Source organism: Anabrus simplex, chromosome 1 (genome assembly GCF_040414725.1).
Source record: "Anabrus simplex isolate iqAnaSimp1 chromosome 1, ASM4041472v1, whole genome shotgun sequence".
In the NCBI taxonomy this organism is placed as follows: domain Eukaryota; kingdom Metazoa; phylum Arthropoda; class Insecta; order Orthoptera; family Tettigoniidae; genus Anabrus; species Anabrus simplex.
Genome location: NC_090265.1, coordinates 1337171220 through 1337193698, shown reverse-complemented (window position 1 = coordinate 1337193698; position 22479 = coordinate 1337171220). Strand labels below are relative to the sequence as shown.

At 45.0% G+C, this 22479-nt stretch overlaps 7 non-coding genes across 7 annotated transcripts; 4 read left to right on the top strand and 3 right to left on the bottom strand.

Moving 5' to 3' along the window:
• Nucleotides 1–1110: 1110 nt before the first annotated feature.
• TRNAR-UCU (transfer RNA arginine (anticodon UCU)) lies at nt 1111–1183 on the bottom strand. Its single transcript has one exon. It is a non-coding gene; the product is annotated as a tRNA-Arg (tRNA).
• A 3059-nt stretch (nt 1184–4242) lies between these two features.
• TRNAR-UCU (transfer RNA arginine (anticodon UCU)) lies at nt 4243–4315 on the top strand. The gene has a single exon. It is a non-coding gene; the product is annotated as a tRNA-Arg (tRNA).
• A 2276-nt stretch (nt 4316–6591) lies between these two features.
• TRNAR-UCU (transfer RNA arginine (anticodon UCU)) lies at nt 6592–6664 on the bottom strand. The gene has a single exon. It is a non-coding gene; the product is annotated as a tRNA-Arg (tRNA).
• A 2857-nt stretch (nt 6665–9521) lies between these two features.
• On the top strand, nt 9522–9594 carry TRNAR-UCU (transfer RNA arginine (anticodon UCU)). Its single transcript has one exon. It is a non-coding gene; the product is annotated as a tRNA-Arg (tRNA).
• A 2241-nt stretch (nt 9595–11835) lies between these two features.
• TRNAR-UCU (transfer RNA arginine (anticodon UCU)) lies at nt 11836–11908 on the bottom strand. Its single transcript has one exon. It is a non-coding gene; the product is annotated as a tRNA-Arg (tRNA).
• Nucleotides 11909–16791: 4883 nt separating this feature from the next.
• Nucleotides 16792–16864, top strand: TRNAR-UCU (transfer RNA arginine (anticodon UCU)). The gene has a single exon. It is a non-coding gene; the product is annotated as a tRNA-Arg (tRNA).
• Nucleotides 16865–22226: 5362 nt separating this feature from the next.
• Nucleotides 22227–22299, top strand: TRNAG-UCC (transfer RNA arginine (anticodon UCU)). The gene has a single exon. It is a non-coding gene; the product is annotated as a tRNA-Gly (tRNA).
• The last annotated feature ends 180 nt before the right edge of the window (nt 22300–22479 follow it).

The window sequence follows — 22479 nt, the reverse complement described above, 5'->3', positions numbered from 1 at the left end:
ACACCGTGTAAAATGGTAACGAAAACATACTCTGGACGTTGTAGTTTAGGCTCCTGTCCGGGTGGTTACGTTACCCGAATAAAACGCCTGAAGTTAACCACTATTGCGTGTTTCTATAGGGGATGCCTGGCCGAGGCGGTAAAGGCGTGCTCGGTTCGCAGGAAGGACGTGGTTTCGAATCCCCATGAGGAAGTCGTTAAATATAAAAGAAACGAGATTTCCAATTCCGGACGTGCGCATGGCCCTGAGATTCACTCAGCCTGCACCAAAAATGAATACCAGGTTCATCCCTGGGATGAAAGACTGCCGGGCGTAGAGCTAACCACTCTACCCCATCAAGTGCCGCGGTTAGGGATAGTGGAAGACTTTACCTTCCACCCCTCCAAGGGATTTCATGGCCTGTACGGAGATGACTTTGCTTGCGTGTTTCTGTGATGGTTTGTAGAGTGGTGAAGATAATTTTTGAGCATTATGACGTTGTATTATCACATATAATTTGCTTCTTTCTTTCGGTCGTGCTTATTGTTCGAGCCTTAGAAATCTTCACTCGATCACATTTAGTGTCAGCGAGTGTAAAATCCAAAGCTCTTGAGATGAAGCCGGCGTTTGGATAACGTAAGTCAGTCAATAAACAGTTAGTTTGTACCGCAGTGGTGAAAGAATAGACTTAAGAGAAAAGGAATTACTATGGAAATTGTAAGGTACTCTCTATTTAATTGCGCAACTCCTAAAAACTCTCCTGAGGGAGTTTGACGGTACAATACATACTCATCTGCTTTACGAGGTAATGTATTTTGACGCTCATTTTATCAAGTGTAGTTTCATCATAGGGACACATGAGAAATAATCGGTTCCTTCAATCGAGGATGCAACTTAGTCTTAAGTCCTTCTGGTCGCTTTGACAGTTTCTAATAAGTTTTTCTTTTTGCGATACAACCTGCTCACAAAATACTGTCTGTCTACAAGGCAGGCGTATCTGCCGCAGCTATTCTTTAAAGGAAGCTATGAGATAACGAGGATCGGAACATATGAGGGTACGTAGAGTATTATGAGTTTCCTTGCATCGTTTGTGTAGCATGCTAATGACCATATTGTTTACAAAAACGCCCACGCCCCTTGTGGGGATCGAACCCACGACCTTTGAATTAGAAGTCCAACGCGCTTTCCACTGTGCCAAAGGGGCTCCGCCGCCAGGCCTCTGGTGTAGTTTATAGTAACTCGTCATATGTAAAGTATCTACAAGAGTTATACATGTACAGGAAGCTAGAAGCTTTGTGAACCGAGTCATTCTACTTGCAAGCACGAAAAAGCTCTTAATCGTTATATATTATTCCTTTGGCTGAACGCTCCCCACATACACGGGGCCGAACCTCTGTATGAGTCATCATCATCATAATCATCATCATCTGTTTACCCTCCAGGTTCGGTTTTTCCCTCGGACTTAGCGAGGGATCCCACCTCTACCGCCTCAAGGACAGTGTCCTGGAGCTTCAGACTCTTGGTCGGGGGATACAACTGGGGAGTATGACCAGTACCTCGCCCAGGAGGCCTCACCTGCTATGCTGAACAGGGGCCTTGCGGAGGGATGGGAAGATTGGAAGGGATAGGCAAGGAAGAGTGAAGGAAGCGGCCGTGGCCTTAAGTTAGGAACCATCCCGGCATTCGCCAGGAGGCGAAGTGGGAAACCACGGAAAACCACTTCCAGGATGGCTGAGGTGGGCATCGAACCCATCTCTACTCAGTTGACCTCCCGAGGCTGAGTGGACCCCGTTCCAGCCCTCGTACCACTTTAAAAATTTCGTGGCAGAGCCGGGAATCGTACCAGGTCCTCCGGGGGTGGCAGCTAATCACGCTAACCACTACACCACAGAGGCGGACCTCTGTATGAGTTAAACCCATTATTCCGGCCGGATGCTTTTCCTGAAGCCAACATTTTGTGGATTATTGTATTTACTATTTCCGCCTCTGTGGTGTAGTGCTTAGTGTTATTAGCTGACACCCCCGTAGCCTCGGATTCGATTCCCGGCTCTGCCGCGAAATTTGAAATGTGGTACACGGAGTGGAACGGGGTCCACTCAGCTTCCACCTTAGTCGTCCTCGAAGAGGTTTTCCGTGGTTTCCCACTTCTCCTACAGTTACATGTTGGAGCGGTAGCTACGGCTTTATCCTTCCCTCTTCCTGGACTATCCCTTCGAATCTTTCCATCTCTCACATGGCGCCTGGTCAGCATGACAGGCGAGGCAGTCTAGGTGAGGTAGTGGTCCTCCTGCCCAGTTTTATCACCGACCAAACGTATCACCCTCCGGGATAATGCCTTGAAGCGGTAGAGGTAGGATGTCTCGCTGAGACCGGGGATAAAACAACTCTGGAGGATAATCGGATATAATAATAATAATTATAATAATCATTAAGATTTCCAATGACACCCAGCCCCGTGCGAGAGAAATTAACCAAACTAGGTTGCCAGGAATCGAACCCGGGGGCTATCAAATTAACGCCCATCAAGCCAAGAATCCGCACCATCCACTTTAATGCGTTGTTAAGTAATTTTGAAGAGCGTATGGAATTTTTCGCTGTCCCTTACGAACACTTGGGTATAAAGGAACTGCCTGGGTCCCTGTGTATTCAGATGTCGATGTTGGTAACAATGCGTTATTATGTAAAAATACCCCCGGCTTAAGTGTTTCTCGGCATTTGTCTGTAACGTGGGTGAAGAGGTTGGTTAATTTCTCACTTAAAAGAGCGGCAGACATCGTTCCACGGATATCAGCATATTGGAGGGTGGGGTGTATTATGCCAGCCACATCACTGTACGCACTGAGGCGTGAAAGAGTTATGGCTGGGGATTTAAGGTCACATGCCCTTCCTGACTCTACGGGGATTTCAGGGATTTTCCACTGTAAATTTCACCCAGCAACACCAGGAATAAAACCACGGCCAGCGAGATGACAGGCAAACAGTTAACCCGTTACTACATCCTGTTCTCCAGTAACAACAATAACATATACGAGTATAATTAATTATGCAACAATGACTATTGTATATTATTATTATTATTATTATTATTATTATTATTATTATTATTATTATTATTATTATTATTATTATTATTATTATTATATTTGCCTTTATTTGCAGTGGCGAAGTCAGGACTCATGGTCCTCTCTTACACTTAACCACACTTCATTAACATTGTACATCTGAGAGCAATATTCATAATCTTATCTTAAAACCACCATTACAAACTATGAAACGAAATAACATAAACTCTATAAATATTCTTAGTCATGTCTTAAAACTATCGTTACAAATTAAAAGTTGAATGACACAAAATACCACAAGCACAGCGAACGTACATTCATACACACATTCACTCTACCAGATTCATTCATCCTGGCGGCACACATCGACGAGATACTCACGGCAAGACAACTTGAAGGAATTTGAGGATTTTATGGCTCTAATGTTGTGGGGGAGAGAATTCCATATTCTAGCTCCATTTGCAACAAAGGAACGGCTAAATGCTGCTGACCTGCTGACAGGGGTAGCATGTGTGCTGCCGGAGCGTGTGTTATGCTGGTGGAAAGAGGATAGGAAATTGAGTTGTGAAGATAAGAAGTATGGGATATTCTGTTTTAATACTCGAAAGATTAATACTGCCACGTGGAGGTTTCTATATTGTTCAAATTTTAGAAGGGAAAGTTGTCGATAATAAGGGGTAACATGAACATCATATACACTGCGACTGAATAATTGAAGGAATAAGTGGATTTCGAAACAAAAACATTGAAACGAGTGCAGTGCAGCATACGTAAGCATTTTTACATTCCATGTCAATGTGAGCTAAAAACTGACATATTATTAGAAAGCATATTTCGGAAAGGGGACTCTATGTAATATTAGACAAAGACACTAAATCAAAACAAGATTGTTTTAACTGCTACTGAATACCTGTAGAAGCTGCGATAAAATTGCGGACCCTTGACACGACCCCGCGTACCCTTGGTGGTACGCTTACCACAGTTTGACACCACTGTGGTAGCGTGTTTCACCCCTAGCACTGGAGGCGGAAGGCTCTTATTGTCCGTTATTTCTTAAAATTGGGGGAAAAATTGCCTGCACGGAATAGTTTGATATATGGTTCATTTATATATTCTTAATTTACATACGTAATTAATAACACCACTGAGATACTACTCTGCGTTTGTCATTTCTACTCGGATCTTCACCAGGTAAAGGCGGGCCCTCTTGGCGCAGTGGAAAGCGCGTTGGACTTCTAATTCAAAGGTCGTGGCGTCGAGCCCCACAGGGGGCATGCGATTTTTAAACATATTACAAATGCACTACAATGACTTTACTTGATGGATTCAAGAGAACAGTTTGGTCTCCTCTTAGCAACTCTGTAGCTGCATACATGTACATCATAATAAGCAACCTTGCTTTTCAAGTTCACGTAGCAGGTAACACTCGGTCTAACGACTGGCTGCGCTGTTCCGATCACACAGCTGTGAGTACCTTTTGTCTCCTTGTAATTTCCTCAAACTCTGGAGACATCATTCTGATTCACTCGAAAGGAGCGGCGACAGCCACTTGTCGCGTCCACCTTGCTGCAGTGTAACCATTCCAGTGAGGTGAGTAGCAGAAATGGTTACTCGTACCATGTTTATATAAGTCTGAATGCACGTGCTGTCAATACACAACCTACCTTAAAATGATTTTCTAAAACTGATCGGTACTACTAATACCTCTCCTACCGGACAAACATCGAACTTCATCAGTGTTCGAGGTAACAGTAATAATATTAATTTCGTGTGACTATTTCTTGCCGAATTCAGCGGGAGTAAGGCTGGCTCTCCGATGAGTGTGGGCGACATCTGCCATGTGTAGGTAACTACGTGTTATTGTGCTGGAGGATAGTGTTATGTGTGGTGTGTGATTTGCAGGGATGTTGGGGACAGCACAAGCTTCCATCACCCGGGCCACTGGAATTAACAAATGAAGGAAAAAATCCCCGACCCGGGCGGGAATCGAACCCGGGACAATCTGATCATTTTTTTTTTTTTTTGCAACTTGCTTCACGTCGCACCGTCACAGATAGATCTTATGGCGACGATGGCACAGGGAATGGCCAGAGTGGGAAGGAAGCGGCCGTGGCCTTAATTAAGGTACAGCCCCGCATTTGCCTGGTGTGAACATGGGAAAACACGGAAAACAATCTTCAGGGCTGCCGACAGTGGTGTTCGAACCCACTATCTCCCGAATACTGGATACTGGCCGCACTTAAGCGACTGCAGCTATCGAGCTCGGTAATACTCTGAACAGAAGGCTGGTACACTGACCATTCAGCCAACGAGTCGGACTGTGCTAGAGGTCACAATATGTCTGAAGCACTGGCCGCCGTTCTTTACTGTAAACATGTTCTAGTTGCCGTGTAATACACCGTGTAAAATGGTAACGCAAAACATACCCTGGACGTTGTAGTTTAGGCTCCTGTCTGGGTGGTTACGTTACCCGAATAAAACGCCTGAAGTTAACCACTATTGCGTGTTTCTATAGGGGATGCCTGGCCGAGGCTGTATGGGCGTGCTCGGTTCGCAGGAAGGACGTGGGTTCGAATCCCCATCAGGAAGTCGTGAAATTTAAGAAACGAGGTTTTCAATTCCGAACGTGCGCATGGCCCTGAGGTTCACTCAGCCCGCACCGAAAATGAATACCAGATTCATCCCTGGGATGAAAGACTGCCGGGCGTAGAGCTAACCACTCTACCCCATCAAGTGCCGAGGTTACGGATAGTGGAAGCCTTTACTTTCCACCCCTCCAAGGGATTTAATGGCCTGTACGGAGATGACTTTGCTTACGTGTTTCTATGGTGGTTTGTAGAGTGGTGTGATGAATGTAAGTGAAGAGAATTTTTGTGCATTATGACGTTGTATTATCACATAAAATTTACTTATTTCTTTCAGTCTTGCTTATTGTTGGAGCCTTAGAAATCTTCACTCGATCACATTTAGTGTCAGCGAGTGTAAAATCCAAAGCTCTTGAGATGAAGCCGACGTTTGGACAACGTAAGTTAGTCAATAAACAGCTAGTTTGTACCGCAGTGGTAAAACAATAGCCTTAAGAGAAAAGGGATTACTGTGGAAATTGTGGGTTGCCTACTCCCTATACCCAGGACTTTAATTGCGCAACTACTGTAAACTCTTCTGAGGGTGTTTGACGGTACAATACATACTCATCTTCTTTACCAGGTAATGTATTTTGACGCTCATTTTATCAAGTGTAGTTTCATCATAGGGACACATGAGAAATAATCGGTTCCTTCAATCGAGGATGCAGCCTAGTCTTAAGTCCTTCTGGTCGCTTTGACAGTTTCTAATAAGTTTTTCTTTTTGCCATACAACCTGCTCACAAAATACTGTCTGTCTACAAGGCAATCGTATCTGCGGCAGCTATTCTTTAAAGGAAGCTATGAGATAACGAGGATCGGAATATATGAGGGTACGTAGAGTATTATGAGTTTCCTTGCATCGTTTGTGTCGAGACTGCCAGCACGTAGCATGGTAATGACCATATTGTTTACAAAAACGCCCACGCCCCTTGTGGGGATCGAACCCACGACCTTTGAATTAGAAGTCCAACGCGCTTTCCACTGCGCCAAAGGGGCTCCGCCACAAGGCGTCTAGTGTAGTTTATAGTAACTCGTAATATGTAAAGTATCCACAGGAGTTACACATGTACAGCAAGCTAGAAGCTTTGCGAACCGAGTCATTCTACCTGCAAACACGAAAAAGCTCTTAATCTTTATATATTTTTCCTTTGGCTGAACGCTCCCCACATACACGGGGCCGACCTCTGTATGAGTTAAACCCATTATTCCGGCCGGATGCTTTTCCTGAAGCCAACATTTTGTGGATTATTGTATTTACTATTTCCGCCTCTGTGGTGTAGTGCTTAGTGTAATTAGCTGACACCCCCGTAGCCTCGGATTCGATTCCCGGCTCTGCCGCGAAATTTGAAATGTGGTACACGGAGTGGAACGGGGTCCACTCAGCTTCCACCTTAGTCGTCCTCGAAGAGGTTTTCCGTGGTTTCCCACTTATCCTACAGTTACATGTTGGAGCGGTAGCTAACTTAAGGCTACGGCTTTTTCCTTCCCTCTTCCTGGACTATCCCTTCGAATCTTTCCATCTCTCACATGGCACCTGGTCAGCATAACAGGTGAGGCAGTCTAAGTGAGGTACTGGTCCTCCTGCCCAGTTTTATCACCGACCAAACGTATCACCCTCCGGGATAATGCCTTGAAGCGGTAGAGTTAGGATGTCTCGCTGAGACCGGGGATAAAACAACCCTGGAGGATAATCGGATTTAATAATAATAATTATAATAATCATTAAGATTTCCAATGACACCCAGCCCCGTGCGAGAGAAATTAACCAAACTAGGTCGCCAGGAATCGAACCCGGGGGGCTATCAAATTAACGCCCATCAAGCCAAGAATCCGCACCATCCACTTTAATGCGTTGTTAAGTAATTTTGAAGAGCGTATGGAATTTTTCGCCGTCCCTTACGAACACTTGGGTATAAAGGGACTGCCAGGGTCCCTGTGTTACTCTGTTGTCGATGTTGGTAACAATGCGTTGTTTTGTAAGAATATCCCCGGCTTAAGTGTTTCTCGGCATTTGTCTGTAACGAGGGTGAAGAAGTTGGTTAATTTCTCACTTAAAAGAGCGGCAGACATCGTTCCACGGATATCAGCATATTGGAGGGTGGGGGTGTATTATGCCAGCCACATCACTGTACGCACTGAGGCGTGAAAGAGTTGTGGCTGGGGATTTAAGGTCACATGCCCTTCCTAACTCTACGGGGATTTCAGGGATTTCCGACTGTAAATCTCAACCCAGCAACACCAGGAATAAAACCACGGCCACCGAGATGACAGGCAAACAATTAAGCCGTTACACCATCCTGTTCTCCAGTAACAACAATGACATATACGAGTATAATTAATTATGCAACAATGACTATTGTATATTATATTATTATTATTATTATTATTATTATTATTATTATTATTATTATTATTATTATTATTATTATTATTATATTTGCCTTTATTTGTATTGGCGAAGTTAGGACTCATGGTCCTCTCTTACACTTAACCACACTTCATTAACATTGTACATCTGAGAGCAATATTCATCATCTTATCTTAAAACTACCATTACTATGAAACGAAATAACGTAAACTCTATAAATATTCTGTCATGTCTTAAAACTATCGTTACAAATTAAAAGTTGAATGACACAAAATACCAGAAGCACAGTGAACGTACATTCATACACACATTCACTCTACCAGATTCTTTCAGCCTGGCGGCACACATCGACGAGATACTCACGGCAAGACAACTTGAAGGAATTTAAGGATTTTATGGCTCTAATGGTGTGGGGGAGAGAATTCTATATTCTAGCTCCATTTGCAACAAAGGAACGGCTAAATGCTGCTGACCTGCTGAGAGGGATAACAAGTGTGCTGCCGGAGCGTGTGTTATGCTGGTGGAAAGAGGATAGGAAATTGAGTTGTGAAGATAAGTAGTATGGGATATTCTCTTTTAATACTCGAAAGATTAATACTGCCACGTGGAGGTTTCTATATTGTTCAAATTTTAGAAGGGAAAGTTGTCGATAATAAGGGGTAACATGAACATCATATACACTGCGACTGAATAATTGAAGGAATAAGTGGATTTCGAAACAAAATATTGAAACGAGTGCAGTGCAGCGTACGTAAGCATTTTTACATTCCATGTCAATGTGAGCTAAAAACTGACATATTATTAGAAAGTATATTTCGGAAAGGCCGCCTCTGTGATGTAGTGGTTAGCGTGATTAGCTGCCACCCCCGGAGGTCCGGGTTCGATTCCCGGCTCTGCCACGAAATTTGAAAAGTGGTACGAGGGCTGGAACGGGGTCCACTCAGCCTCGGGAGGTCAACTGAGTAGAGGTGGGTTCGATTCCCACCTCAGCCATCCTCGAAGTGGTTTTCCGTGGTTTCCCACTTCTGCTCCAGGCGAATGCCGGGATGGTACCTAACTTAAGGCCACGGCCGCTTCCTTCCCTCATCCTTGCCTATCCCTTCCAATCTTCCCATCCCTCCACAAGGCCCCTGTTCAGCATAGCAGGTGAGGCCGCCTGGGCGAGGTACTGGTCACACTCCCCAGTTGAATCCCCCGACCAAGAGTCTGAAGCTCCAGGACACTGCCCTTGAGGCGGTAGAGGTGGGATCCCTCGCTGAGTCCGAGGGAAAAGCCGAACCTGGAGGGTAAACAGATGATGATGATGATGATGATATTTCGGAAAGGGGACTCTGTGTAATATTAGACAAAGACACTAAATCAAAACAAGATTGTTTTAACTGCTACTGAATACCTGTAGAAGCTGCGATAAAATTGCGGACCCTTGACACGACCCCGCGTAACCTTGGTGGTACGCTTACCACAGTTTGACACCACTTAAGGCGAGCCCTCTTGGCGCAGTGGAAAGCGCGTTGGACTTCTAATTCAAAGGTCGTGGGTTCGATCCCCACAGGGGGCATGCGATTTTTAAACATATTACAAATGCACTACAATGACTTTGCTTGACGGATCCAAGATAACAGTTTTGTCTCCTCTTAGCAACTCTGTAGCTGCATACATGTACATCATAATAAGCAACCTTGCTTTTCAAGTTCCCGTAGCAGGTAAAACTCGGTCTAACGACTGGCTGCGCTGTTCCGATCACACAGCTGTGAGTACCTTTTGTCTCCTTGTAATTTCCTCAAACTCTGCAGACATCATTCTGACTCACTCGAAAGGAGCGGCGACAGCCACTTGTCGCGTCCACCTTGCTGCAGTGTAACCATTCCAGTGAGGTGAGTAGCAGAAATGGTTACTCGTACCATGTTTATATAAGTCTGAATGCACGTGCTGTCAATACACCACCTACCTTAAAATGATTTTCTATAACTGATCGGTACTACTAATACCTCCTACCGGACAAACATCGAACTCATCAGTGTTCGAGGTAATAGTAATAATATTAATTTCGTGTGACTATTTCTTGCCGAATTCAGCGGGAGTAAGGCTGTCTCTCCGATGAGTGTAGGCGACATGTGCCATGTGTAGGTAACTACGTGTTATTGTGGTGGAGGATAGTGTTATTTGTGGTGTGGTTTTGCAGGGATGTTGCGGACAGCACAATCATCCATCTCCCGGGCCACTGGAATTAACTAATGAAGGAAAAAATCCACGACCCGGGCGGGATTCGAACCCGGGACAATCTGATCATTTTTCTTTTTTTGCAACTTGCTTTACGTCGCACCGACGCAGATAGGTCTTATGGCGACGATGGCACAGGGAATGGCCAGAAGTGGGAAGGAATCGGCCGTCGCCTTAATTAAGGTACAGCCCCGCATTTGCCTGGTGTGAACATGGGAAAACACGGAAAACAATCTTCAGGGCTGCCGACAGTGGTGTTCGAACCCACTATCTCCCGAATACTGGATACTGGCCGCACTTAAGCGACTGCAGATATCGAGCTCGGTAATACTCTGAACAGAAGGCTGGTACACTGACCATTCAGCCAACGAGTCGGACTGTCTTAGAGGTCACAATATGTCTGAAGCACTGGCCGCCGTTCCTTACTGTAAACATGTTCTAGTTGCCGTGTCATACACCGTGTAAAATGGTAACGCAAAACATACTTTGGACATTGTAGTTTTGGATGCTGTCTGGGTGGTTACGTTACCCGAATAAAACGCCTGAAGTTAACCACTATTGCGTGTTTCTATAGGGGATGCCTGGCCGAGGCGGTAAAGGCGTGCTCGGTTCGCAGGAAGGACGTGGTTTCGAATCCCCATGAGGAAGTCGTTAAATATAAAATAAACGAGATTTCCAATTCCGGACGTGCGCATGGCCCTGTGGTTCACTCAGCCTGCACCCAAAATGAATACCAGACTCATCCCTGGGATGAAAGACTGCCGGGCGTAGAGCTAACCACCCTACCCCATCAAGTGCCGCGGTTAGGGATAGTGGAAGCCTTTACGTTCCACCCCTCCAAGGGATTCCATGGCCTGTACGGAGATGACTTTGCTTGCGTGTTTCTATGGTTTGTAGAGTGGTGAAGATAATTTTTGAGCATTATGACTTTGTATTATCACATATAATTTGCTTCTTTCTTTCGGTCGTGCTTATTGTTGGAGCATTAGAAATCTTAACTCGATCACATTTAGTGTCAGCGAGTGTAAAATCCAAAGCTTTTGAGATGAAGCCGACGGTTGGACTACGTAAGTTAGTCAATAAACAGTTAGTTTGTACCGCAGTGGTGAAAGAATAGACTTAAGAGAAAAGGAATTACTGTGGAAATTGTGAGGTACTCTCTATTTAATTGCGCAACTCCTAAAAACTCTCCTGAGGGAGTTTGACGGTACAATACACACTCGTTTGCTTTACGAGGTAATGTATTTTGACGCTCATTTTATCAAGTGTAGTTTCATCATAGGGACACATGAGAAATAATCGGTTCCTTCAATCGAGGATGCAACCTAGTCTTAAGTCCTTCTGGTCGCTTTGACAGTTTCTAATAAGTTTTTCTTTTTGCCATACAACCTGCTCACAAAATACTGTCTGTCTACAAGGCAGGCGTATCTGCCGCAGCTATTCTTTAAAGGAAGCTATGAGATAACGAGGATCGTAACATATGAGGGTACGTAGAGTATTATGAGTTTCCTTGCATCGTTTGTGTCGAGACTGCCAGCACGTAGCATGCTAATGACCATATTGTTTACAAAAACGCCCCCGCCCCTTGTGGGGATCGAACCCACGAACTTTGAATTAGAAGTCCTACGCTCTTTCCACTGCGCCAAAGGGGCTCCGCCGCCAGGCCTCTGGTGTAGTTTATAGTAACTCGTAATATGTAAAGTATCTACAAGAGTTATACATGTACAGGAAGCTAGAAGCTTTGCGAACCGAGTCATTCTACTTGCAAACACGAAAAAGCTCTTAATCTTTATATATTTTTCCTTTGGCTGAACGCTCCCCACACGCACGGGCCGAACCTCTGTATGAGTTAAACCCATTATTCCGGCCGGATGCTTTTTCTGAAGCCAACATTTTGTGGATTGATGTATTTACTATTTCCGCCTCTGTGGTGTAGTGCTTAGTGTAATTAGCTGACACCCCCGTAGCTTCGGATTCGATTCCCGGCTTTGCCGCGAAATTTGAAATGTGGTACACGGAGTGGAACGGGGTCCACTCAGCTTCCACCTTCGTCGTCCTCTAAGAGGTTTTCCGTGGTTTCCCACTTCTCCTACAGTTACATGTTGGAGCGGTAGCTAACTTAAGGCTACGGCTTTTTCCTTCCCTCTTCCTGGACTACCCCTTCGAATCTTTCCATATCTCACATGGCGCCTGGTCAGCATAACAGGTGAGGCAGTCTAGGTGAGGTACTGTTCCTCCTGCCCAGTTTTATCATCGACCAAACGTATCACCCTCCGGGATAATGCCTTGAAGCGGTAGAGGTAGGATGTCTCGCTGAGACCGGGGATAAAACAACCCTGGAGGATAATCGGATTTAATAATAATAATTATAATAATCATTAAGATTTCCAATGACACCCAGCCCCGTGCGAGAGAAATTAACCAAACTAGGTTGCCAGGAATCGAACCCGGGGGCTATCAAATTAACGCCAATAAGCCAACAATCCGCACCATCCACTTTAATGCGTTGTTAAGTAATTTTGAAGAGCGTATGGAACTTTTCGCCGTCTCTTACGAACACTTGGGAATAAAGGGACTGCCTGGGTCCCTGTGTTATTCTGTTGTCGATGTTGGTAACAATGCGTTGTTTTGTAAGAATATCCCCGGCTTAAGTGTTTCTCGGCATTTGTCTGTAACGAGGGTGAAGAAGTTGGTTAATTACTCACTTAACAGAGTGGCAGACATCTTTCCACGGATATCAGCATATTGGAGGGTGGGGGTGTATTATGCCAGCCGCATCACTGTACGCACTGAGGCGTGAAAGATTTATGGCTGGGGATTTAAGGTCACATGCCCTTCCTGACTCTACGGGGATTTCAGGGATTTTCCACTGTAAATCTCACCCCAGCAACACCAGGAATAAAACCACGGTCACCGAGATGACAGGGAAACAGTTAAGCCGTTACACCATCCTGCTCCCCAGTAACAACAATAACATATACGAGTATAATTAATTATGCATCAATGACTATTGTATATTATTATTATTATATTATATTTGCCTTTATTTGTAGTGGCGAAGTTAGGACTCATGGTTCTCTCTTACAGTTAACCACACTTAATTAACATTGTACATCTGAGAGCAATATCTTAATCTTATCTTAAATCTACCATTACAAACTATGAAACAAAATAACGTAAACTCTATAAATATTCTTAGTCATGTCTTAAAACTATCGTTACAAATTAAAAGTTGAATGACACAAAATACCACAAGCACAGTGAACGTACATTCATAGACACATTCACTATACCAGATTCATTCAGCCTGGCGGCCCACATCGAGGAGATACTCACGGCAAGACAATTTGAAGGAATTTAAGGATTTTATGACTCTAATGTTGTGGGGGAGAGAATTCCATATTCTAGCTCCATTTGCAACAAAGGAACGGCTAAAAGCTGCTGACCTGCAGAGAGGGATAGCAAGTGTGCTGCCGGAGCGTGTGTTATGCTGGTGGAAAGAGGATAGGAAATTGAGTTGTGAAGATAAGTAGTATGGGATATTCTCTTTTAATACTCGAAAGATTAATACTGCCACGTGGAGGTTTCTATATTGTTCAAATTTTAGAAGGGAAAGTTGTCGATAATAATGGGTAACATGAACATCATATACACTAGTGTTGGCTACTGAATGCATGATTCGAAGCAGTGTATCGATTCATTCAAGTGTCCGAGTGAATCGATTCACGGGAACTGCGAGCTCACGGCACACGATTCATTTTACTCCCAGCGGACAGTGCTGAGTGGCGCACTCACTGGACGTTGACGGGGAGCCGGGCTTCCGCTGCAGCGAGACAGTGAATCATGGCACATCGAAAGAATCGTGAACGAGTGCGGCTCAGTGAGACACATGATACACACGGCTCCTTATCGGCTCACTGGACACGCGGAGAGCCGAGCTTCCGCTGCAGCGAGACATACAGTGAGGCATGGCACACGGAATGAATCGTGAACGAGCCGGCTCAGTGAGACACAAGATACGCACGGCTCCTTATCGGCTCACTGCAGCGGGACATACAGCGAGCCATGCTACACTGAAAGAATCGTATGCTATAATGGACTCTCGAGCTCAGCTCATTAGAAAATAATACCCATTTTCATTCACTGTCCTCTTCTTACAGGGAGGTTTAAATAATAGATGAATTTATTTGCAGTGTTAAAAAAGTGGTCACAACATAATACTGAAGTAGCTAGTAAGTAGGTAGGCTATTAGGTTATACTATTTATTAGTTTAATGAATCTTAGTATTATAACTTAGTTGACATTTGACAACTAAACTCGACTGTAGCCTCCCCTATGACTATGAGTCATGCTCATGACCACTCAAAAGTACCTGTTTTATATTGGGAAGAACGGCTCAGTATTTTCTCAGTTCATATGTCACATCGTTGCACAAGACTTCAATCATACGTGGGCAGACGCAATAACAGTATGTTGAATCAGAAAACCAGCGGGCTACTGTACATCTCGGGTAGCCTATACAAAATATGACGATTTAAAACATCCTCAGCTGATAGAAAAATACATATTTTCAAAAATGACTGAGCGAATTGTCGTGCGGTTAATATCGCGTGGCTATGCGATTGCATTCGGGGGATGGTGGGTTCGAATCCCACCGACGGCAGCCGTTAAGATTTTTTCCGTAGTTTCCCCATTTTCACACCAGGAAATGCTGGGACTGTACCTTAATTCAGGCCATGGCTGCTACCTTCCTAATCCTAAGCTTTCCCACCCTGCGTCGCCGGAAACCTTCGATGTATTAGAGTAACTAGCATTTTTTCGAAGAAAGGAGCTCATAGTATGAAGACCAGATGGCAGCTGCGAACACTGAATGCTGTTGCTGCTGTCTTACCAGCACATACTACACAGATGCAGTAGGAGCGGTGACCAATGAGTCGTGAATCGGATCACTGTATCGATTCAGTACTGTGAACGGAATCAAATGAATCGATTCAGTAAAACGAATCGAATGTCCCATCACTAATATACACTGCGATTGTGCAATTGAAGGAATAAGCGGATTTCGAAACAAAATATTGAAACAAGTGCAGTGCATACGTAAGCATTTTTACATTCCATGTCAGTGTGAGCTAAAAACTGACATATTATTAGACAGCATATTTCGGAAAGTCCGCCTCTGTGGTGTAGTTGTTAGCGTGATTAGCTGCCACCCCCGGAGGCCCTGGGTTCGATTCCCGGCTCTGCTACGGAATTTGAAAAGTGGTATGAGGGCTGGAACGGGGTCCACTCAGCCCCGGGAGGTCAACTGAGTAGAGGTGGGTTCGATTCCCACCTCAGCCAGTCTGGAAGTGGTTGTCCGTGGTTTCCCACTTCTCCAGGCGAATGCCGGGATGGTACCTAACCTAAGGCCACGGCCGCTTCCTTCCCTCTTCCTTGCCTATCCCTTCCAATATTCCCATCCCTCCACAAGGCCCCTGTTCAGCATAGCAGGTAAGGTCGCCTGGGTGAGGTACTGGTCATTCTCCCCAGTTGTATCCCCGACTAAGAGTCTGAAGCTCCAGGACACTGCCCTTGAGGCGGTAGAGGTGGGATCCCTCGCTGTGTCCGAGGGAAAAGCCGACCCTGGAGGGTAATCAGATGATGATGATGATGATGATGATGATATTTCGGAAAGGGGACTCTGTGTAATATTAGACAAAGACACTAAATCAAAACAAGATTGTTTTAACTGCTACTGAATACCTGTAGAAGCTGCGATGAAATTGCGGACCCTTGACACAACCCCGAGTACCCTTGGTGGTATGCTTACCACAGTTTTGACACCACTGTGGTAGCGTGTTTCACCCCTAGCACTGGCGGCGGAAGGCTCTTATTGTCCGTTATTTCTTAAAACTGGGGAAAAAATTGCCTGCACGGAATACTTTGATATATTGTTCATTTATATATTCTTACTTTATTTCATCATCATCATCATCATCTGTTTACCCTCCAGGTTCGGTTTTTCCCTCGGACTTAACGAGGGATCCCACCTCTACCGCCTCAAGGGCAGTGTCCTGGAGCTTCAGACTCTTGGTCGGGGGATACAACTGGGGAGTATGACCAGTACCTCGCCCAGGCGGCCTCACCTGCTAAGCTGAACAGGGGCCTTGTGGAGGGATGGGAAGATTGGAAGGGATAGGCAAGGAAGAGGGAAGGAAGCGGCTGTGGCCTTAAGTTACGAACCATCCCGGCATTCGCCTGGAGGAGAAGTGGGAAACCACGGAAAACCACTTCCAGGATGGCTGAGGTGGGAATCGAACCCACCTCTACTCAGTTGACCTCCCGAGGCTGAGTGGACCCCGTTCCAGACCTCGTACCACTTTTCAAATTTCGTGGCAGAGCCGGGAATCGAACCCGGACCTTCGGGGGTGGCAGCAGATCACGCTAACCACTACACCACAGAGGCGGCCATACTATATTTACGTAATTCATAACACCACGGAGATACTACTCTGCGTTTGTCATTTCTACTCGGATCTTCATCAGCTAACGGCGAGCCCTCTTGGCGCAGTGGAAAGCGCGTTGGACTTCTAATTCAAAGGTCGTGGGTTCGATCCCCACAGGGGGCATGCGATTTTTAAACATATTACAAATGTAATACAATGACTTTGCTTGACGGATCCAAGATAACAGTTTTGTCTCCTCTTAGCAATTGTGTAGCTGCATACATGAACATCATAATAAGCAACCTTGCTCTTCAAGTTCACGTAGCAGGTAAAACTCGGTCTAACGACTGGCTGCGCTGTTCCGATCACACAGCTGTGAGTACCTTTTGTCTCCTTGTAATTTCCTCAAACTCTGGAGACATCATTCTGACTCACTCGAAAGGAGCGGCGACAGCCACTTGTCGCGTCCACCTTGCTGAGGTGTAACCATTCCAGTGAGGTGAGTAGCAGATGTGGTTGCTCGTACCATGTTTATCTAAGTCTGAATGCACGTGCTGTCAATACACCACCTACCTTAAAATGATTTTCTATAACTGATCGGTACTACAAATACCTCAGGTATCGGACAAATATCAACTTCATCAGTGTTCGAGGTAATAGTAATAATATTAATTTCGTGTGACTATTTCTTGCCGAATTCAGCGGGAGTAAGGCTGTCTCTCCGATGAGTGTGGGAGACATCTGCCATGTGTAGGTAACTACGTGTTATTGTGGTGGAGGATAGTGTTATGTGTGGTGTGTGTGTTGCAGGGATGTTGGGGACAGCACAAGCATCCACCTCCCGGGCCACTGGAATTAACAAATGAACGATAAAATCCACGACCCGGGCGGGAATCGAACCCGGGCCCCTCTGATCATTTTTTTGCAACTTGCTTTACGTCGCACCGACACAGATAGGTCTTATGGCGACGATGGCACAGGGAATGCCCAGGAGTGGGAAGGAAGCGGCCGTGGCCTTAATTAAGGTACAGCCCCGCATTTGCCTGGTGTGAACATGGGAAAACACGGAAAACAATCTTCAGGGCTGCCGACAGTGGTGTTCGAACCCACTATATCCCGAATACTGGATACTGGCCGCACTTAAGCGACTGCAGCTATCGAGCTCGGTAATACTCTGAACAGAAGGCTGGTACACTGACCATTCACCCAACGAGTCGGACTGTGTTAGAGGTCACAATATGTCTGAAGCACTGGCCGCCGTTCCTTACTGTAAATATGTTCTAGTTGCCGTGTAATACACCGTGTAAAATGGTAACGCAAAACATACTCTGGACGTTGTAGTTTAGGCTGCTGTCTGGGTGTTTACGTTACCCGAATAAAACGCCTGAAGTTAACCACTATTGTGTGTTTCTATAGGGGATGCCTGGCCGAGGTGGTAAAGGCGTGCTCGGTTCGCAGGAAGGACGTGTTTTCGAATCCCCATGAGGAAGTCGTTAAATATAAAAGAAAGGAGATTTCCAATTCCGGACGTGCGCATGGCCCTTTGGTTTCGCTCAGCCTGCACCAAAAATGAATACCAGGTTCATCCCTGGGATGAAAGACTGCCGGGCGTAGAGCTAACCACTCTACCCCATCAAGTGCCGAGGTTACGGATAGTGGAAGCCTTTACCTTCCACCCCTCCAAGGGATTTCATGGCCTGTACGGAGATGACTTTGCTTACGTGTTTCTATGGTGTTTTGTAGAGTGGTGAAGATAATGTTTGAGCATTATGACGTTGTATTATCACATATAATTTACTTCTTTCTTCCAGTCTTGCTTATTCTTGGAGCCTTAGAAATCTTCACTCGATCACATTTAGTGTCAGCGAGTGTAAACTCCAAAGCTCTTGAGATGAAGCCGACGTTTGGACAACGTAAGTTAGTCAATAAACAGCTAGTTTGTACCGCAGTGGTAAAACAATAGCCTTAAGAGAAAAGGAATTACTGTGGAAATTGTGGGTTGCCTACTCTCTATACCCAGGACTTTAATTGCGCAAATACAGAAAACTCTTCTGAGGGTGTTTGACGGTTCAATACATACTCATCTTCTTTACCAGGTAATGTATTTTGACGCTCATTTTATCAAGTGTAGTTTCATCATAGGGACACATGAGAAATAATCGGTTCCTTCAATCGAGGATGCAACCTAGTCTTAAGTCCTTCTGGTCGCTTTGACAGTTTCTAATAAGTTTTTCTTTTTGCCATAGAACCTGTTAACAAAACTCTGTCTCTCTCAAAGGCAATCGTATCTGCCGCAGCTATTCTTTAAAGGAAGCTGTGAGATAAAGTGATTCGGAACATATGAGGGTACGTGGATGATTATGAACTTCCTTGCATCGTTTGTGTCGAGACTGCTAGCACGTAGCATGGTAATGACCACATTGTTTACAAAAACGCCCACACCCCTTGTGGGGATCGAACCCACGACCTTCGAATTAGAAATCGAACGCGCTTTCCACTGCGCCGAATGGGCTCCGCCGCCAGGCGTCTAGTGTAGTTTATAGTAACTCGTAATATGTAAAGTATCTACAAGAATTATACATGTACAGGAAGCTAGAAGCTTTGCGAACCGAGTCATTCTACTTGCAAACACGAAAAAGCTCTTAATCTTTATATATTTTTCCTTTGGCTGAACGCTCCCCACATACACGGGGCCGAACCTCTGTATGAGTTAAACCCATTATTCCGGTCGGATGCTTTTTCTGAAGCCAACATTTTGTGGATTATTGTATTTACTATTTCCGCGTCTGTGGTGTAGTGCTTAGTGTAATTAGCTGACACACACGTAGCCTCGGATTCGATTCCCGGCTCTGCCGCGAAATTAGAAATGTGGTACACGGAGTGGAACGGGGTCCACTCAGCTTCCACCTTAGTCGTCTTCGAAGAGGTTTTCCGTGGTTTCCCACCTCTCCTACAGTTACATGTTGGAGCGGTAGCTAACTTAAGGCTACGGCTTTTTCCTTCCCTCTTCCTGGACTATCCCTTCGAATCTTTCCATCTCTCACATGGCGCCTGGTCAGCATAACAGGTGAGGCAGTCTAGGTGAGGTACTGGTCCTCCTGCCCAGTTTTATCACTGACCAAACGTATCACTCTCCGGGACAATGCCTTGAAGCGGTAGAGGTAGGATGTCTCGCTGAGACCGGGGATAAAACAATCCTGGAGGATAATCGGATTTAATAATAATAATTAAATTAATCATTAAGATTTCCAATGACACCCAGCCCCGTGCGAGAGAAATTAACCAAACTAGGTTGCCAGGAATCGAACCCGGGGGGCTATCAAATTAATGCCCATCAAGCCAAGAATCCGCAGCATCCACTTTAATGCGTTGTTAAGTAATTTTGAAGAGCGTATGGAACTTTTCGCCGTCTCTTAGGAACACTTGGGAATAAAGGGACTGCCTGGGTTCCTGTGTTATTCTGTTGTCGATGTTGGTAACAATGCGTTGTTTTGTAAGAATATCCCCGGCTTAAGTGTTTCTCGGCATTTGTCTATAACGAGGGTGAAGAAGTTGGTTAATTTCTCACTTAACAGAGCGGCAGACATCGTTCCACGGATAACAGCATATTGGAGGGTGGGGGGGGGGGTGGGGGATGTATTATGCCAGCCGCATCACTGTACGCACTGAGGCGTGAAAGAGTTGTTTCTGGGGATTTAAGGTCACATGCCCTTCCTGACTCTACGGGGATTTCAGGGATTTTCCACTGTAAATCTCACCCCAGCAACACCAGCAACACCAGGAATAAAACCACGGCCACCGAGATGACAGGCAAACAGTTAAGCCGTTACACCATCCTGTTCCCCAGTAGCAACAACAACATATACGAGTATAATTAATTATGCAACAATGACTGTTGTATATTATTATTATTATTATTATTATATTATATTTGAATTTATTTGTAGTGGCGAAGTTAGGACTCATGGTCCTCTCTTACACTTAACCACACTTCATTAACATTGTACATCTGAGAGCAACATTTATAATCATATCTTAAAACTACCATTACAAACTATGAAACGAAATAACATAAACTCTATAAATATTCTTAGTCATGTCTTAAAACAATCGTTACAAATTAAAAGTCGAATGACACAAAATACCACAAGCACAGTAAACGTAGTCCGCCTCTGTGGTGTAGTGGTTAGCGTGATTAGCTGCCACCCCTGGAGGCCCGGGTTCGATTCCCGGCTCTGCCACGAAATTTGAAAAGTGGTATGAGGGCTGGAACGGGGTCCACTCAGCCTCGGGAGGTCAACTGAGTAGAGGTGGGTTCGATTCCCACCTCAGCCATCCTGGAAGTGGTTTTCCGTGGTTTCCCACTTCTCCTCCAGGCGAATGCCGGGATAGTACCTAACATAAGGCCACGGCCGCTTCCTTCCCTCTTCCTTGCCTATCCCTTCCAATCTTCGCATCCCTCCACAAGGCCCCTGTTCAGCATAGCAGGTGAGGCCGCCTGGGCGAGGTACTGGTCGTTCTCCCCAGTTGTATCCCCGACCAAGAGTCTGAAGCTCCAGGACACTGCCCTTGAGGCGGTAGAGGTGGGATCCCTCGCTGTGTCCGAGGGAAATGCCGACCCTGGAGGGTAAACAGATGATGATGATGACAGTAAACGTACATTCATACACACATTCACTCTACCAGATTCTTTCAGCCTGGCGGCACACATCGACGAGATACTCACGGCAAGACAACTTGAAGGAATTTAAGGATTTTATGGCTCTAATGTTGTGGGGGTGAGTATTCCATATTCTAGCTCCATTTGCAACAAAGGATCGGCTAAATGCTGCTGACCTGCTGAGAGGGATAGCAAGTGTGCTGCCGGAGCGTGCGTTATGCTGGTGGAAAGAGGATAGGAAATTGAGTTGTGAAGATAAGTAGTATGGGATATTCTCTTTTAATACTCGAAAGATTAATACTGCCACGTGGAGGTTTCTATATTGTTCAAATTTTAGAAGGGAAAGTTGTCGATAATAATGGGTAACATGAACATCATATACACTGCGACTGAATAATTGAAGGAATAAGTGGATTTCGAAACAAAATATTGAAACGAGTGCAGTGCAGCGTACGTAAGCATTTTTACATTCCATGTCAATGTGAGCTAAAAACTGACATATTATTAGAAAGCATATTTCGGAAAGGGGACTCTATGTAATATTAGACAAAGACACTAAATCAAAACAAGATTGTTTTAACTGCTACTGAATACCTGTAGAAGCTGCGGTAAAATTGCGGACCTTTGACACGACCCCGCGTAACCTTGGTGGTACGCTTACCACAGTTTGACACCACTGTGGTAGCGTGTTTCACCCCTAGCACTGGAGGCGGAAGGCTCTTATTTACCGTTATTTCTTAAAATTGGGGAAAAAATTGACTGCACGGAATACTTTGATATATTGTTCATTTATATATTCTTAATTTATTTACGTAATTAATAACATCACAGAGATACTTCTCTGCGTTTGTAATTTCTACTCGGATCTTCATCAGCTAAAGGCGAGCCCTCTTGGCGCAGTGGAAAGCGCGTTGGACTTCCAATTCAAAGATCGTGGGTTCGATCCCCACAGGGGGCATGCGATTTTTAAACATATTACAAATGTAATACAATGACTTTGCTTGACGGATCCAAGATAACAGTTTTGTCTCCTCTTAGCAATTGTGTAGCTGCATACATGTACATCATAATAAGCAACCTTGCTTTTCAAGTTCACGTAGCAGGTAACACTCGGTCTAACGACTGGCTGCGCTGTTCC